The sequence below is a fragment of the Bos javanicus genome, chromosome 1 (assembly GCF_032452875.1).
Source record: "Bos javanicus breed banteng chromosome 1, ARS-OSU_banteng_1.0, whole genome shotgun sequence".
In the NCBI taxonomy this organism is placed as follows: Eukaryota; Metazoa; Chordata; class Mammalia; order Artiodactyla; family Bovidae; genus Bos; species Bos javanicus.
Window position 1 is genome coordinate 93,692,269 of NC_083868.1, and position 19,119 is coordinate 93,711,387.

General features: G+C 36.8%; 1 protein-coding gene across 6 annotated transcripts in view; it reads right to left on the reverse strand.

The window, feature by feature from the left end:
- Positions 1-19,119, reverse strand: part of NLGN1 (neuroligin 1) — a 956,715-nt gene that overhangs the window by 540,885 nt on the left and 396,711 nt on the right. The gene's annotated exons all lie outside the window — the stretch shown is intronic.

Consider the following 19,119-nt stretch of genomic DNA (forward strand, 5'->3'; position numbering starts at 1 on the left):
AAAGTACTTCTGCACCTAAGAACAATTTCCCTATTATCTATAATGACAATATGCCAGAAATAGCTTTCTGGATGATCTTGTGTCTAACAAATAATGGATTTTCATATATTTTTAACAGTTAGGCTAAGCCAAGAAGTTCAGCATACTGATTAAAGTAGAGGTTCTAGAACTCTGCTATCTAGTTCAAATCCTGCCTTGGCTAATTACAAGTTCTGTGATCTTAATTTCTCTATTTCTTCATTTCTTGGTTTGTAAAATAAGGATATTAATAAGGACAGCTACCTATGAAGTTGTTATAAGAACTAGTCAAAAATATCAAATTGCTTATCTGATACAATGTAAACAGGCAACCAAAATACTAGCTATTGTAGTGAAGTAGGTGATATTATCTTTACTTAATAGTTTAAGAAATAGAAACTAATGAACTTGTTCAAGAAAACTGACACTATATTAACTACTCCACATGGTTGATCACACTGACTCCTCATAACTATTTCAAATCCCAGGATTATTATTATTCTGTTAACAGGTGAGTTGGAGAGGGAGTCTACAGAATAGAAAAATAACAAATTAGTCCAGTATCTTTTTCTGTAAACAGGGAGCCAGGATGTGGACCCAGATCTGTATTATTCTGAAACTCATACCATCAGGACTATTCTGTGCCCTCACAGAATATCACAAAAATGTTTTAAAAATTGCATTTAGGGATATCAATAGAATAGCAGTTAAAATCCAAGAGAATCTCAATGAGATGGATATCTATATCTGAAATCTGAGACTCCTCACTCACTCTCCTTCTAATCTGTTACAGGGCATAGATGCATTGAAATGATGAAGAAAACAGTAAATGAAACAATTACAACTGAGGGAAAGTAGAGCATAAGATATGCTGAGTAACTCTTCTATGGTAGGAGGAAAGAGAAACAAGACTGTATACACAGGATTAAAAAAAATAAAGACATGTGTGAGTACTGTGCTCTGCAGAAGGAAGGAGTCTCATAGATGTCCTGTCCCTAACAGAGACATTGAGTATGCAGGAAACTAGCTTTATACAAGCAAGGCAGCCTGGAAGAAGTCGGGAAGCATGATCTATATAGATGGAGAATATCACATTTGAACCAAATCTGTTACTTTGACCCAGGGCTATGGACCCCACAGGTACATTAGAGCCTAGATGAAGCTATGAACAATTGCTCTCACAGTACCCAAAAGCCTTACAGGCATGAGATGGTTCGCCGCAAAATGACACCTGCCAGGATCTGTAGTGAAAGAGCCCACATTAGTAACAAAAGAACTAGGTTTTAGGTTGAACTCCACCATTTATTTAATTTGTGTGACGCTGTTCAACTTACTTCACATCTCTAAACCTCCCTTGCTTTAGCTGTAGAAAGGAAAAGACAATGCCTTCTATCCATCTCAGGAGATTATTGTAGAATCAAATAAGATGATGTTTATGAACATATTGCAAAAGGCTTTTCTCATGTAACATAGGAACCTTGTATTACGCAATTATTAGTAAGTGAAGAGTAAATCATGGGGACTACCAGTTACAAAGGTCACAGTTATGACACAAAGAACTGGCTGCATCACATACTCAAAAGAAAAGTATCTGTATTATCTTAAAGAAAAAATCCATATATACTTAAGACAATTATTAAAATTAAAATCCACTTGTATCCTTATATGTCTATAAAGAACAAGTTTTGGAATCAGATTTCCTGTTGCTGAATTCTGGTTCCACTGTCCTACATATTGTCAGACTTTAAGCAAGTTACTTGAAAACCCTGGTCCTTGATTTATCCATCTGTTAATTGGGAATAGAAATATTATGAAGCTCATATTAAACGTGGTAATAGGGCTTCTCTGGTGGTCCACTGGTCAAAATCTGCCTTGCAATGCAAGGGACATCAGTTCAATCCCTGGTTCAGGAAGATCCCACATGCCGCAGGGCAACTGAGCCCATGTGCCACAAGCAACAAGCCTGCACTCTAGAGACCGCAGGCTGCAGCTACTGAGCCCAACAGACCACAACCACTGACGGCTGCGTGATGTGCCCTAGAGCCCATGTTCTGCAGTAAGAGAAGCCGCCACAGTGAGAAGCCCGGGCACAACTGGAGAATGGCCCCCGCTCGCTGCAACTAGAGAAAGCCTGTGAACAGCAACAAAGACCCTGATCGGCCAAAAATAAATAAATAATTTTTTTTTTAAAAAGTGGTAATATATCTGGTACTTTTAAGCCAGTCTCTGGAACATTTTTAAGGACACACTAAATATTAAAAATTAATATTAAATAGTAATTGAAACATTAAAAAACTAGATTAATTGATACTAGGGCAAGTGTACAATAAAATAGGTATTTTATGATGTCTTTACACAAGTAAACATTCCAAATGTATTTAATAAAACTATTACCCTTTTGATATCTAGCCATTATAGATTTGAAAATGATTACCAGCAAATGAAAATTAAAAAAAAAAAAACTTGCTTTTTTATCATTTTTGGAAAAATGTCAGGTCTGAATTTGTAGCATTATAAAAAAATACAGAAAATTTAAAAGTAAAATGTCATAACAATTCTTTATTTCCATTGTAATAATAATCATCAAGAAGAGAGTTGACAGGTTTGAGACAGCTAGCATTTCTCATTCTTTACTCAGTTAAGACGCCAAAAAAATTTTTGAAGAAAGGTTAAGAATGATATTCAGTATGAGATTATGCTTTTAAATGATTTGAACATTAAAATATTCTTGTTCATTCTATTATCATCTCAGACATTCTAGCTTTATTTTATAATGTGTAACATGTTTTAAAAGGTGAAATCACACTATAATAAGCAGTTGCTTGAGGGTTAACTCCACTCACAGTGAGCCTTTAAGACGCTCAGTTTAAGAATATCTATAATAGGAAGCATGACCAGTGAAAGCTTGCATTCTATTTTGTGCATGAACTGTGTTTTGGGGAAACCCATGAGCAAAATTAAGGCATTTGATCTTCAAAATACAAACATGCCATCTTAAAACAGGCTTATCTCTCAAGTATTTAATAGTTACTGGATTACAAGAATCAATGCAGGATAAGAAGCCCCATGCTTTATTGATTTCTCCTTCCACATATTTTCATTCTACCCTTTAAGCCATTAAAATGCCACAAATCAGGCAACTTTTTGCAAGATAGTCCAAAATAACAATACTTATCAAAGATGACATATTTAATACTTATATTTTGCTATTGGCAATCAAGAATGCCTTTGAAGAAAAAAAAATGTACCCATATAAATATAAATGCTTTTATATTTAATCTCCAATATTTTTACAATGAAAACAGCAAGCACATTTTTTCAAATATGGAAATCACATTTGATTTCGTGAAATATTTCATATTTAGATAAACAGCCATGTCATGAATATCACAGAATTTTTTTACTATAGAAAACTGGATCCAAAAATAAATAAATAAATAAAATTAAAAAAAACTGGATACAAATGTATTAAAATTTAAAGCAATAAAAAATATGCACTTGACTTCAGGCAAGAGATGTGTTTCAAAAATTTGCACATGAATCAATGTTTGTAAGTTTTAGATACACTAAGAGAGGTTGCAGTGTTGAAACCCTGTGGTGAATTATTTGGATAAATAAATTCCATTTACAAGAGAATAATCACTCCAATGTGTGTTTTCTAAGTTACCATCCCTATGTATTTCCCCTCTGAATAGGATTGCATCTGTATTTGGGCTCCCCAGGTGGCTCAGTGGGTAAAGAATTTGCCTGCAATGTAGGAGACATAGGAGATGCAGGTTTGATCCCTGGGTTGGGAAGATTCCCTGGAGGAGGACATGGCTACCCACTTCAGTATTCTTGCATGGAGAATCCCATGGACAGAGGAGCCTGGAGGGCTATAGTCCATGGGGTTTCAAAGAGTCAGACACGACTGAAGTGACTGAGCACACACATCTGTATTTATTTAGTATTAAAACATGGCTTTTCTTGGCCATGTTAAGAAACACTAGCTAATGTTTAAATTGCATAGAATTAGAGTTCATTTATCCTTTGTGATTCATCTGAAGATTACTTTTCATTGAGAGCAAATGAATTTCAACATAATTTTGTTGAAATGGAGTAGAAATCTGTAGGCAACTAAATTGTTCCAGACATTTCTGATTAAGCAGATGGACAATGAAAAACCTCACAAGAGAACAAGAACATAAAAAGACTAAAATGGTTCATCATCTTAAAAAAGGAAGAAAGGAAACTGAATAGATAGATTCAGGGCAATTTCAATGTACAAAACTCAGACTTGGAAAGCTTTCTCACACTGCCCTTTTTCTGCATTTGAACTTATTTTTCAGAATTAATGCCTATAAAAAATCAATACAGTTTAGTTCGCCAGACAGTGCTTCTCCAAAAGTGTGCATAAGAACACCTAGCTGCTAAGTCGTTTCAGTCGTGTCCGACTCTGTGCGACCCCATAGACGGCAGCCCACCAGGCTCCCCCGTCCCTGGGATTCTCCAGGCAAGAACACTGGAGTGGGGTTGCCATTTCCTTCTCCAGTGCATGAAAGTGAAAAGTGAAAGTGAAGTCGCTCAGTCGTGTCTGACTCTTCGGGACCCCATGCACTGCAGCCCACCAGGCTCCTCCGTCCATGGGATTTTCCAGGCAAGAGTACTGGAGTAGGGTGCCATTGCCTTCTCCGAAAAACACCTAAGGAGCTTATTAAAAATCACAATTCTTACCTCCCCTTTCTCCTGAGACTGGTCATGGTTCAGCCAAGAATCCAACAATTTAATGATGACTGAGGTCCATGGACTAAAATTTGAGAAAAACTTGTGTTCTAGATTCTTTTCTATTTGGGGAATCTTGACTCTTTTTTTTCTGTTTTGACTCTCAACTGGAGTAAATGAAAAGTTGTCCATAAATACATTAAAATTGACCACATTGCGTACATGCTTGGCTATGACACCTATTAGCTGTAAATGTCTGTGTGATTGCAAGCTCAAGGCTAACGATGCCTTCTCTTTGAGAAGACAATGCCCAGAAGAAACAAAGTTGCCCACTCCAAATAAAGTTGTATTTTGTGGGAATATTTAAATAGAAGGTAAAACTATCATATATGTAAATAAAATCAATGCAAACACATATGTGACATTAAACATACTAAGTAGCTCTATTCCTTTGCTTTCATATTTATAAATCTACTAAAGAAATAATCTTTATCTCAAAGTACTTCACACTATACTGGTGTGAATAAATAAAATTTATTTGATTCTAACAAAATTTTTTATTCTTCGGGGTTCAGCTATCAGCAGGGATATCTACTTTACTATGGCACATAATGGAAGAAAAAAGGCTATGCAGGAAATCCTAAATTGGGAAGGGTCATTTTTAGACAATGAACCCAGCGTGAAGCAGTTCAGAACTTTCTGTTTTAGAGTAATTAAGGAGTGTAACATAAGGAAGATGTGAAAATTGTCAAGAAATACCCAAAGGGGATAAACATCAAAAAGTGAGAGACATTTGCTCCCTAGAACATAATGAAATAAACAGAAGTATAAAAATGCAACAGGAACAGAGTACAGTGATCCAAGCGTAGTGGCACCATCTGTGGCCTGGGAAATGAGGAATTCTTGACCTTCTGTCTAGCGTAGGAGCCAGGGAAGCAAGGGACTATTATTATATAAAGAACTAAAGTCTTATTCTCTTTGTCTACAGACTGTGGATATCTATATCTCTCTCCCCGTTTATGTGTGTGCCTATCTTTGCGTGCATGGATGTTACATCTGCTTCTGTCTGTGTTATTTCTTTGTGTGTGAGCATCTGTGAGTTTTTCTGTCTAGTTAAACATGCGTTTCATTCTTGTGGAGTTACATGTCACTCACTTTGCTTTGGTCTAAATGGCTCTGAATGTATGAGACTCTGCCCAGTTATGTCTTGCTGCTTATTTGCATGCTTCACTCTGCCTTGTGTATCTATCTGACCAGGCACCTGCTTTTTTTTCTCTTTCATATATATTTCTCTGTGTCTCCATTTATGAGTCTCTCTTGCTGCTTCCGAATGTCTTTGACACTCTGTGTTCCATTCTGTTTGTATTTTTGTGTGTATTTTCCTCTGTGAGCCTCCCCACTGCATCTCACTGTATCTCTATCGTGGCTGTCTCTGAGTTTGTTTTAGATGGCATGCATATCTCGTTCTGCATTTCTCCCTTTCTCTCTCTTTTTGTGCCTGTGGGTATGGTTTGTTTGTGAGTGTGTGTGTGCCTTTCTCTTGCTCCCATTTATGTGTGCATCACTGAGTGGTTATCTCATTGTGTCCACTACTCTCTGTCTGTCTCTCTGTTCAGCATGCCTGTGGGAAAGTAGGCAGACAAGAGAAGCTCCCATGATACACACCCTCTATCAGACCCAGTCTGTCAGTGAAAAGACTTAAGGAAATTATTTAGCCTTTTACTGCCTCTAGACAGCGCTACAGCTAACATATTCCATAGAGAGATGTTAATATTCATCTTCCTTACCTTTTCTAATACATCTGTTGACACTGAAGTTTTATACTTAGAATATCTATTCTGTCATCTAAATGTCTTTAAGCCCTATTTCCTCAAGAAGAAATACATGTATAAAAGTAACTTTTTGTAGGATTGGTGTGAAAATTACAGATGTAAACTTCTTAGCACACGACCTGCCACATAGTTGGTACTCCATAAATTCTATCACTACTTTTAGGGCATAAATTTTTGTTGAAAAGTTAAATTCCTCTAAGGAAAACTGCTACATAATCAAATACTTTAAAGAGAAATTATGTCACACAATGTCTCTACTTTTTAAAAGACACAGAAGAACATTATAAAAGGGACCTTGTCAAAGAAATATTATGACAACTTTTTGGATGGAAAATATATTAGAAAACAGATTTCCATACTTTCAGTGACCCATGGGATTAATCCAGTAGCTCTAGATTATGCAGTTTCTTAGCTCAATTAAAATATAACCCAGATGACATCTACAGCATGAGATAACCTATTGCATCCTGTTCCCGTGGAGCAGGTGAGGACATTGAGGCCAGGAAGACTGACTCAGTAACTTGTCTTAAGTTACAGGCCACAGTAAAAAAATGTGCTACCAAGACCGATTTCCTTCAGGTTTATACTCCATGCCATTTATAATGCATTTTTCTATATCTACTATGAATTTCAAAATTTTTTTTAATTTGGTGTATCCTGTAAATAGATATTCATTCACAAAGTTGAAAAATCAATCAATAAATATCAAAGTACATTGAAAAGTCATGGTCCCATCTCATCTACCCCTAACTGCCTGTTCTTTCCTTTTATGTCCAATCCTGTAGATAACTACTTTTCAGTTTTGTGTGTGTTGTTTCTGTATTCTCCATGCAAATTCAAGAAAATTATTTCTACAGCCATGAGCAATTATAAACTATATGCATTTTTACTCTTTTTTACATAAAGGATAATATTTTAAATTAACTGTTTTGCTCCCTGCTTTTTTTACTTAATGATATATCTGGAAGTTTTTCCATATCTGTAAATATAAAACTCCCTCATCTTTTTTTTTTTTTTAATACTGGATAGTGATTTCACATTTTTTTAAAAAAAGTTTAATTAATTGTGAATACTTAAAGGGGGAAACTGAAGTGTGGTAACAAGATATAAGGCTATAGTTTGAGAAATTCCTGTAACGATTTTCATTCATGGTGGTAAGGAACAATACAAATAAAAGGAACGAGCTGAGCTTGGAGCACAGGATAAAAGTTGCCAAGCCATACCTGCTCCCTTTCCTGTTCTCCGTCTGAGGCGTGGAGAAATACCTACAGATATTTTACTATTTATTCCCCAAAGCAAAAGTCCATAAAATATGAACCTTGATAAAACAGGAGCTGTTAGAAGGAACTGAACTTTTTGAAAATATACAGTGCTCACAAATACAATAGTAAGTTATCAGTTTACCAAACCATACACAAAGTTTTTTCAGTTCTGTACAATAAATTTTTAATGATTTTATAGTAAAACAAAGTTGCTGAGATTTTTCTTTAATTCCATTACCTTTACTGCATTACAATTAATTTGATTATCTGTGTATTATGAGGGAATTAACATTTGAATGACTATGAGCCTGTCAGGAACTTTGCTAGATGTTGTGTGTACTTTATCCTACTTAGCACTTTCAAAGACCTAATTGTCACAAAGTTACACAACTAAATACATATCTGATTTGACTTACTGTTCTCTATCCATCCACAGTTTACAGTAGACAAATATGACTAAAAGCTTCAGAAAATTCTCCAACAGTAGGATTGCTTTTGTGGGCTCACAGGACCAGTTGTAATAACAGTAACTAAAGGAGGAAGTAGAAGCAGATTCATCCACTGTCTTGAGTGTTGCCCAGTGAGATCTCAGACATCCCTTAAATCTCAGATCAAGTGAAGCATAATCAAATAAAATTGCCAGAAGTTATTTTTCCATGACTGAGGCACATAACACAGCCCATGTTTGAGCTATATAACTCTATTAAGAGCTGCTGCTGCTGATAAGTCGCTTCAGTTGTGTCTGACTCTGTGCGATCCCATAGACAGCAGCCCACCAGGCTCCCCCGTCCCTGGGATACTCCAGGCAAGAATACTGGAGTGGGTTGCCATTTCCTTCTCCAATGCATGAAAGTGAAAAGGAAAATGAAGTCTCTCAGTCGTGTCTGACTCCTAGCGACCCCGTGGACTGCAGCCTACCAGGCTCCTCTGTCCATGGGATTTGCTAGGCAAGAGTACTCGAGTGGGGTGCCATTGCCTTCTCCATCTATTAAGAGCATGGGTCGCTAAATCTACTTTACATTTAAAAGGGACTTAATCTTTTTAGAAACATATATTGCTTCACTGTGTTCTCCTAATCACCTTGTACATCAAGGGCTGATTTTCTTATTTTAAAATACATCCATCTTATAAATATAATGACAGAAACATTGTAAGTTAACTCCACCTTTCCAAAATCTCATCACTAAGCAGTGATGGCAACTATATTACCCATGTTTGATCTGATACCTTTCATGGAGATCCATCTAAACCATCTTCAGATTCAGAAATGACCAAGTGCCCATGATAACAATATAATCATTAAGTCATTCCAAAAATGAAATGATAAAAAAAAAAATGGCAACTATAACATCCATCAAATCCATCCATCCATTAGCAGTGAACCAATTCAGTCTTAGACATTTGTTAAAATGAATTAGATAGATCTATATGTTTGGACATTAAAATTATGTAACACACATGATTAAGAAGAAAGGTACATTTCAGAACAATATGAAAAGCATCACCTCATTTGCACAGAAAAAGAATTAAACTTACACATGTTTATATGTACACAGATATTCCCTTGAAGGATAACTAGAAACTGTTTTAAATTGTTTTCACTAGGGAGAAACTGGGCTTCCCTGGTAGCTCAGCTGATAAAGAATCTGCCTTCAGGAGACCCTGGTTTGATTCCTGGGTCTGGAAGCTCCCCTGGAGAAGAGACAGGCTACCCACTCCAGTATTCTTGGGCTTCCCTGGGGGCTCAGTGGGTAAAAAATCTGCCTACAACATGGGAGAGCTAGGTTCAGTCTCTGGGTTGGGAAAATCCCCTGGAGGAGGGGATGGCAACCCAATTCAGTATTCTTGCCTGGAGCATCCCCATGGAGAAAGGAGACTGGTGTGCTACAGTCCATGGAGTCTCAAAGAACCGGACATTACTGAGCGACTAAGAAAAACAGAACAGGGAGTAAGTACACTATGGAATATGGGGAAATAGGTTAAATGTTTACTTTTTCACTTACACTCATCTCAATATTCCATTTTTATCATAAATATATATATTTTTATCATTCAAAATATCATATGGTCATAATTTTCAACTGCTGTTACACTTGAGACAAATCAAATAAATACCCTGAAATGTTTGCTTTTCTTAGATTACTTCTTGCTCTATGATGCTTTGACTTCATTTGTGCCAAAATCTCTATTGACTCTGAATAAATGTTTGATTTTTCCAATTAATTATAATGCTAGTGAGGAGTTTAAACTACACAGGGATAAATGTGTTGAATTTTTAGATCATCAATAAAAAGGCCACTCAGAATGACATTCTGGTTAGATGAACAACACACACTATTATCTTGATCACCAGTGCACATGACATTGAAGGTACAGACGGGCAACTTAAAAGTATGTTCAAGAAACACTCTCTGAACCTTCAAAGTCTTCCAGTTATCTGAACTCACAATAGCAATTATTTCAGCTGACAAACTACTGAGTCTGATTTGAGACTCACATTTAGGACATAAATATAACATTTGAACCCATTTATGATAGTGTCAGACTTTATTTTTTTGGGCTCCAAAATCACTGCAGATGGTGACTGCAGCCAGGAAATTAAAAGATGCTTACTCCTTGGAAGAAAAGTTATGACCAACCTAGATAGCATATTGAAAAGCAGAGACATTACTTTGCCAACAAAGGTCTGTCTAGTCAAGGCTATGGTTTTCCAGTGGTCATGTATGGATAGGAGAGTTGGACTGTGAAGAAGGCTGAGCGCTGAAGAATTGATGCTTTTGAACTGTGGTGTTGGAGAAGACTCTTGAGAGTCCCTTGGACTGCAAGGAGATCGAACCAGTTCATTCTAAAGGAGATCATCCCTGGGTGTTCTTTGGAAGGAATGATGCTAAAGCTGAAACTCCAGTACTTTGGCCACCTCATGCAAAGAGCTGACTCATTGGAAAAGACTCTGATGCTGGGAGGGATTGGGGGCAGGAGGAAAAGGGGACGACAGAGGATGAGATGGCTGGATGGTATCACCAACTTGATGGACGTGAGTTTGAGTGAACTCCAGGAGATGGTGATGGAAAGGGAGGCCTGGCGTGCTGCGATTCATGGGGTGGCAAAGAGTCAGACACAACTGAGCAACTGAACTGAACTGAACTGATGATCCCAATAAGCACACACACACATATGCATGTATTTCTATATCATACAGAGAGAAACATCTAAGAGTGGTTTTTATACTGTTAAATATTTAAAACAAGTGACAGCACTAGCAACTGTAGACTAATACATTCCTTAACTCACATTATTATGTAGGGAAGTTAGAAGCATTGCAGCGTGAATTAAGGACAAAGTGTCAACCTTAAGTTTAAATAAGGACTTTTCAAAGAACAAATGATATATTCCATGGACAGCTGTCTAGAAAATGTGTAGCTTTTTATGCATGCTATTTTTAAAGTCTGTTCATGTATTTTAATTCCCTGACTCACAGACCATCCAGGTTAATGGATAGCACTTTTTGGCAAACAAACAAACAAATAAATAAATAAAAATAGCTGACAGAAGATTTTTAAGAATGTTAAAAGAATTTGTAAACAGAAGCATCAGTTCGTGAACCTTTCACATAATCTTGTAAAAATAGTGGTTGATGAGAGAAAGCTACTAAAATATTTTTCGCTGTTTAACTACATATTTGGGTGCTGCTGAGTTACTTCAGTTGTGTCTAACTCTGTGGGACCCCATAGACAGCAGCCCACCAGGCTCCCCTGTCCCTGGGATTCTCCAGGCAAGAACACTGGAGTGGGTTGCCATTTCTCTCTCCAAGGCATGAAAGTGAAACGTGAAAGTGAAGTCGCTCAGTCGTGCCCAACTTAGCAACCCCATGGACTACAGCCTACCAGGCTCCTCTGTCCATGGGATTTTCCAGGCAAGAGTACTGGAGTGGGGTGCCATTGCCTTCTCCAACATATTTGGCTACTCTTCCTTAAAGTCTGTTACCCATTGCCTGGGACCCACACAGTTAGATTTGTAGCTGACAACTCTTCTCAAAATCTATTTAACTAAAATGCAATCAGTTTAATTTTATTTTTTCTGTAATATGCAGATTCATCTTAGGTTCTACAATAATTAGTTCAAACCACATTAACCATTCCTGCCATACTACTGTCAGTTGGCCTGGTGCTTCTCTGGTTTCTGCAATATATTTTGAGCATCTGAAGGAAGGGGGTCATGTCAAATTCATCTTTATACCTTAAGTCACTCTCTAAATCTTGACACATTTTAGAACTCAGTAAAGGTTTGTTAAGTAAAGAAGAATAACAAATATTAAGGTAAATTACTTGAATCAAAGTAGCATTTCACCTGAACTGGATGCCTTCTAAAAAAAGAATCAAACTAATCTCTTCTACCTAAATAGTTACAGGTACCACATGCTATTAGTTAAACTATAGCATTCACAATGTTTATTTTGAGGCTTATCAGACACCTTATACAAGAAGAAAAAAATTTTTTAATTCAGTCTGTGTTCAATACCATGTACTCAACTAAGAACAATCAAATAATATTTTCTAGAAACAAATAAAGTGTTAAAATGAAATTCTGAACTAATGTCTAATTAATGAGAAGATCAAAATTTTCTAACTTATCTAAATCTTACTGTTTCAACAATCCTATTTATTGCCACAGATCATTGATGTAAAATTCATCAAGAAACTATCTCTTAGTTATGAATATTATTATTTAAAATATTTGATATTTTATAAATAAAACATTAAATGTGATGCTAGCCTACTTACTTTAATTATTTGTTATACCAGGGACAGATTAGGTATACAAATTAAATAAGATAATTTTATGATTATTTTTACTATATAAGAATAATTTTATTTTTATAAATATTATTAGTTAAACTGTAATATAGCAAAATCTTCAAGCACATTGATTATTACTTTTTATCTGTATTATCCTAAATTCTTCTTATAATGTATAATCTTAAATTCTACCTTTGTTCCTCTACTTAAAGAACATGAAGTAATTGATGTTGCTTATTGAACAAACATCACCTGCCACTTAAAATTTATTCTTGCCATCCATTTTTAGAGCACTGACTTCATTATTAAGAAAGAGAAGACTGAGAGACAAAATACACTCAATAGGGATATAATATCTTTGACAAGAAATATGGAGGTTAAATATTGTCTTTGTATGACAACCTTAAGGCAGATAAACAAGAGGAAACATATATTAGTAGAGAATGATAGGAAAAATTATTTTTAGGAGCAATATGTTATATTATTCATATCTTCTTAGGGAAAAGATGGCAAGTTTATTGGCTCCCCTCTGCCCTTATCTCTGCCAGCAAGAGCCATCTGTAAAAAGATGGAAACATTGGCACACAAAAAAATTCACTTCTGTTTCCTAAAATCATTGCCTAATAAAATCTGGGGCATATTTTCCAAGGCTCTAGTCTTTTCCATTTTTCTTATTTTTCAACAATCAGAGGGATACTGAGGTACTTCATTTGGGTAACTTAAAGTCTAATTTCAAAATAAATAAGAGATTCATAAAACTAAAAAACAATAGAGTGGACCCAAATGAATAATATTCATATTTATAAATATAAATATATGATCACAGGCCATGAAAAAAGGTGCCTAAAAAAGCAGGCACTAAAGAAACTGTATGCTATTTTGAAATACACTTTTACAATCCCAGCTTCTATAATTAGGAATGGACTTTCAGGGACCAAGGATCAACTTTAAAACTTAATTGAAAAATAAATTTGATTAATGTTCATAGGATTATACCCCTTAGGAATGTACTATAACCACTAGAGCATTGATTGTTTAATAAAATGATCATTCTCATTAGTCACAAACATATGCTCAATTTTTCATTCATGAAATAGACACTTAGGAAAGTTGCATGAACTCTTTCAGACCAGCATGAAATTTGGAAAAGAGTGGTAAATGCTCTTCTCAACAAGTCATTTGAATGTTCAAAGGTAGATTCTACCACTTATTTATGAAGATTAACTCACAGAATACATAACACACTACTTTGGATACTTTAAGTACTTTTTATGGTTATAATAAAATCTAACAAAGTTACCCCTTATTATCTATTATATTCTGGGCACTGGCAAAACACCCTTTCATGAATGACCTTATTAGTTCTACTCAATAACTCCATGAGGTAGATACTGTTATTATCCCCATTTCATGAATGAATAAACTGATATTTCTAGAAATATTATGTAACTTGTCCAAAACAATGAGTGGAGAACATGAATTTAAGTTGTGTGACAGAGCCTGCAGTTTCAATCACTTGGGCTCCAAAATCACTGCAGATGTGACTGCAGTCATGAAATTAAGACACTTGCTCCCTGGAAGAGAAGGTATGACAAAACTAGACAGTGTATTAAAAAGAAGAGACATCACTTTGCTGACAAAGGTCCATATAGTCAAAGCTATAGTTTTTTTCAGTAGTCAAGTACAGAAGTGAGAGTTGGACCATAAAGAAGACTGAGTGCCAAAGAATTGATGTTTCTGAACTGTGATGCTGGAGAAAACTCTTGGGAATCCCTTGGACAGCAAGGAGATCAAACCAGCCAATCATAACAGAAATCAACCCTGAATACTCATTCAAAAGACTTTTGTTGAAGCTGAAGCACAAAAACTTTGGCTACCTGATGTGAAGAGCCAACTCATTGGAAAAGACCCTGATTCTGGGAAAGACTGAGGGCAAGAGGAGAAGGGAGCGACAGAGGATGAGATGGATGGATGGCCTCATCAACTTAATGGACATAAGTTTGAGCAAACTCCCAGAGACAGTGAAGGACTGGGAAGCCTGGCGTGCTGCAGTCCATGGGATCACAAAGAGTCAGACATGACTGAGTGACTGAACAACAACAACACTGCTTACTTAATTATATAGATGTTCTATTTCAACTGAGTTTTATTTTTAAAAATTTGAATTCATCAACACCTCTTTGTATGGTCTATGCTGTTGGCTTGGATATAAAGATAATGACAAAAATAAAGTCAGGGTCACAGATTTGATTTGTGTTCAGTTGGTTGTGTTATGAAACACATTTCTACCAAAATCCATGTATCAAGCCACCCTACATGAATTCTTTTTCATTGAATCATAAGAAAAGGTTGTAGAGGTATTAGCATTTAGCTTGGCAAAAACAGGTACTCTTGCTGGACAATCACTTTAGGGTCATACATATTATTTTTGTGTATAGAACAAAATAAGCATATAACAAGTCATTCATTCATATGGCTTCCACAAGAATTTGATTTATCATCAGAGTGTGATCAAATATGAGGAAGTTTCTTTTAATCATTTAGTTTTCTTCTCTTACATTTAAAGTGCTGAAGTTTGATTAAGATGGCGAATTAGGAGGACATGGTATTCACCTCCATCCATGAACACATCAAAAATACATCAACATGTGGAAAAAACCTTATTGAAAACTAGCAGAAAGACTCCTGTACAACCAAGGCAATAAGAAAGATTCCCATGGAAGAGGGTAGCAAGTGAAAAAAAAAAAAAAAATCAGGTGGGACCTGTGCCCCATGAGGAGGCTCAGAGGAAAAGGAAGATTACATGGGCAGAGATCTAGCCTGGGGAGTCAGCAGTTCAAGCTATAAATTGGGCAGCCCAGTCCTGGAATGTAACATGGAAGATAAGCCCCCTTGGCTGTTTTGAGGGCCACCAGAACAAAAGGGAAGCCTGTACTCAACTTGTGAGGAGTGTGTAAATGCTTGTATGCTCCCAAGGCAGGGCAGAGAGGGTGAGGACTGCTCCAGGGGCTGACCAATTTCCCACAATGAGCACAGCAGAGACGCCAGCCTGAACCAAGTAAGTGTTCCAGCTCTGTATACTTCACCTCACAATTTCATGTTGGAGTGAGGATTACCACAAATGGCGAGAGAGGTCAGCCCTTGGCCATGGGATATGGAGGCAATTTGGGACCCTGGAAAGTGTCTGATCATAGTAGGAATGGCCACTGTTGGCACATACACAGGTAGCATCATGGGTGGTCCTAATCGTTTGGAGTGGCTGGACTGTGACAGTCTGCACCCTGATACATACTAAGAGCCAGTGGGGGCCCTGCCTGCTGCACAAAAGAGTGAGGGTAGCAGGGGCCAGAGGGAGTGATCAGCTGTAAAGAATAATGGAGACTCATTCAATGGAAGTCATTGTCAATGCCAGCACCTGCATAGGCAGTGCACTGGAGGCACTGCCTCTGTCTGTGGCCGGCCCACTGCAGCCCACCCCATGTCATGAGGTAAGAGCCTACATCAGACTCCTTTTGCTCCAATACTGTTTCTCCTTAGGGCAAGGATGGTGGTGCAAAGACCACAGATGCAAAGGGAAGAGAGGCAACATAGATCTGATCCTCACAACTTCTGCTCCATCAGCTTGGTGTGTGACTCCATCCCCAACATGGAGATGATGGCCACTGAGCAGAGGGGAACACTGCCTCTTCACACCAAATCCAGCTCTCTCACCATAGGCATGGGCACAGACTCCTACATAAGGACACCCCTTAAAAACCTCAATAGGCAACTGTTTCATCTAAATTCATAGAGAAAGAGAAAGTTAAGCAAAATGAAATGACAGAGGAACTGGGCTCTATTGAAAGAGAAAAATCCCTCAAAAACATAATACTATAGAAATATTTTACTATATAATGAACATAAACCATTAGTGATAAAAATGCTAACTAAATTAGAAAAAGGAATAGATAAACAAAATGAGAATTTTTAACATGGAACTAGAAAATATAAAAAAGAACTTGTCAGACTGAAGAATACAATAAATGAAATGAAAGACACAGTAGAAAGAATGAACAGTAGACTAAATGAAACAGAAGAATGCACAGGCGATCTAGAAGATAGAATAAAGGAAATCACCCAATTAGAACAGCAAAAAAAGAAAAACAAATTTTTAAAATGAAAATAGTTTAAGAGATCTCCAAATACCTTCAAGTGTACCAACATTTGCATCATAGGATCATAGAAGTAGAAAGGGGGGAGGGTGGTTAAAAATAAATTTGATGAAATTACAGCTAATAATTCTCTAAATCTTAAGAAGAAAACAAAATCCAGGTAAAGGGAACACAGTGGGTCCAAAATAAGATGAATCCAACCACACCCACATTGAGACATTTCATAATTAAGATGGCAAAAGTTACAGTTGAAGACAGAATTCTAGAGTCAGCAAGAGAAAAACAAAGAGTAATATATAAGGGAACTCCCTTAAGGCTATCAGCTGAATTTTCCCAGAAACTTTGCAAGCCATAAAGGAATGGTATGATATATTCAAAGTGCTAAAAACCACATTTAATGGTAACATGGTAACAGACTGGGTAAAAAATCAAGAATGGCCAGGACTTAAAAAAAAAAAAAAAACCCAAGATGTTCATTTGAATGTTTTCTTTCTTAGACAAGATCAAGAACAAAATTATTCCAAAGTGAGCTTCTACAGCATCATGAAAAACTTGGAAAGGAGATGACAAAATAGCTGGCTTGTGATTCCTAACACAATACTGACTATATGGAAAAATGATTTATATGTACACATTTTCCTTCCCCTCCCCATGGAGGAGGGAAGATGAAAGCTTTGTCTCTCTTCCTATTCGGTATGAGTAGCTTCAAAGAGTAGACTAGAAGACCTTGGTAGGCATGCCTTGGAGCTCACCTTGCAGAGTAGGAAAAAAGGTGCAAGCAAACACTGACTGAAATGAGTCATGGCAGGGGAGCAGAACAGTAAGTGCCCTGTATATGCATGAGTTCCATTCCAAGAGTGTGTTCATAAGTCCATTTTTTTTTTTTTTTGCAAGTCAACAAAGTTAGCCTAGATATCCAACTAAAAAAATTGGCTATATAAGATTATATTGTAATAGACTTATAATACTTATCACACAAATACATAAAAAACAAACACAAAAAAGAAAACATTTTAATCTTACAGTACAGTACCTTGAAAAGTACAGCAGTATATAATACCACAGGGCTGGAATCCAGTGAACAGGCAAGAAGAGTTACTGACTGGAGGAGGGAGAAGAGATGGGAGAAGGTAGAGTTGAAGGATTGTCAGCAGTAGGAGATGGAGGGCAAGCTGCAATTTCACTCACGCCTGATACTGATGACACAGGTTCTGGTTCCTTGCTGGATTCAATTCTATCTACCCTCAAGAAAAGATCTAGTGATGTCTGGGTAGCAGATCTTATTTCTCATCATAGATGACATGGTAGCACACTATTGCATTCTGAACAGCTGTTGCAACCTTCATGTTCTGGTCTACATTCGAGTTTTGTGACTCAAAAACTAACAGTACCTCCTCAAATAAAGACAACCTTCTGGCCTTTTCATATTTTGTGAATATTTTCCATTCTTTACTTATTTCTTCTTCCTCTTGTCACTCCACTCCCTCGAATATATTCACTTTTGTTCCCATCGTTATCACTTGGCACTTAGCAGTACCAGTACATCATGGCTGCTTTTATACTTGCTTCTGGACATCCTGGGCTTGAAATAAAGACACTGTACTACTCTACTCTATGCAGCAGTAGACAGTAAAATACACAAAATCACAACCACCTGTAGGGATGCATGCACGTGCCAATGCATGCCTGACATGGAAACTAACATGATTGGAAACACAAACACACTGCGTTGGATCTGTAACTGCCCTTGCACTGATAGAAGACCAAAGGTGAAGACTTCCAGGAAAGTGAGTATGGAATTCATGGTACAAATGCTGACCTGGGATCATTAGAAAGAAAGTTTAACCAACCAGAGTTTTGCCAGAGAAAACAGCTTTTTCAGGAGGAGGTCAAAGTGATGCCCTTGAATGAAAAATTAAGGGGAATTATAACCTGCTGGCAGAAGGAAGGAAACAGTGGCTGAAAGAGTCAGGCAGCCTGCAAAAGAACAAAAGAACACACTTAGTGAGCGAGGAGGATCAGAGTCACAGAGGAACAGGAATGAGAAGAGCTTAAGAGGAAAACATGCCAGCGTCTGCTTCAGGCTTCTGACATGATGCAGTTTCAAGCTGCGGGAGAAGTTTAACATTGAATAAAATGTGGGATGTTCACAATTACAATGGTCTGGGATTTTTTCTTGGGAGTGGGGGTGGTAATCTAAGTGTGACCTATCATAAATTTCCTCTGAGGGAAAGAAAATAGTCCACCAAGTGGATTAAAAGGCAAAATAGGAAAAAAGAAGTTACTTTATGATTGTCATGTAATGAGTTATTATTTCCATCATTGATTCTACTCAACACAGAGAAATTTTATGCCAAAA